Source organism: Arachis ipaensis, chromosome B07, assembly GCF_000816755.2.
Source record: "Arachis ipaensis cultivar K30076 chromosome B07, Araip1.1, whole genome shotgun sequence".
Lineage (NCBI taxonomy): Eukaryota > Viridiplantae > Streptophyta > Magnoliopsida > Fabales > Fabaceae > Arachis > Arachis ipaensis.
The window spans coordinates 4,608,008-4,608,458 of record NC_029791.2 but is presented as its reverse complement, the minus strand read 5'-3'; positions in this window follow the sequence as shown (position 1 = coordinate 4,608,458).

Sequence of the window (451 nt, the reverse complement as noted above, 5' to 3'; positions counted from 1 at the left end):
GATGCTAGATGCCCTCTGTGGCTTCCTTTAATTTCTCATAAACTCTATCATCTTGTAATTGTCCATCGGATTTTAACCTGTTATCCATCTCAATCAATTTGGTCAAATAATAAATCAAACATCAATTCTCATCACCAGAACATTCATGATATGTAAATTATTAGATGCCAACAGAACTTGAATCACAAGAGTTTAGGACTTTGCAAAAAATAATTTCTATTTATATATATATTTTTTTGTTTTTAGAATTTTTTTATTTATTTTGTTTTCTCTTATTTCTACTTTCATAAGAAAACTAAAAATAAAACATATTTTTCATATCAAATAAACCCCTACTTTCTGCTCATGGTTCACATAATGTTGTGTAAATTAAATAAGAACATTTTTACAATAAGAATATAGCAAAATATTTATTACTTATTTCATGAAAAATGCATATAAAACAACAATT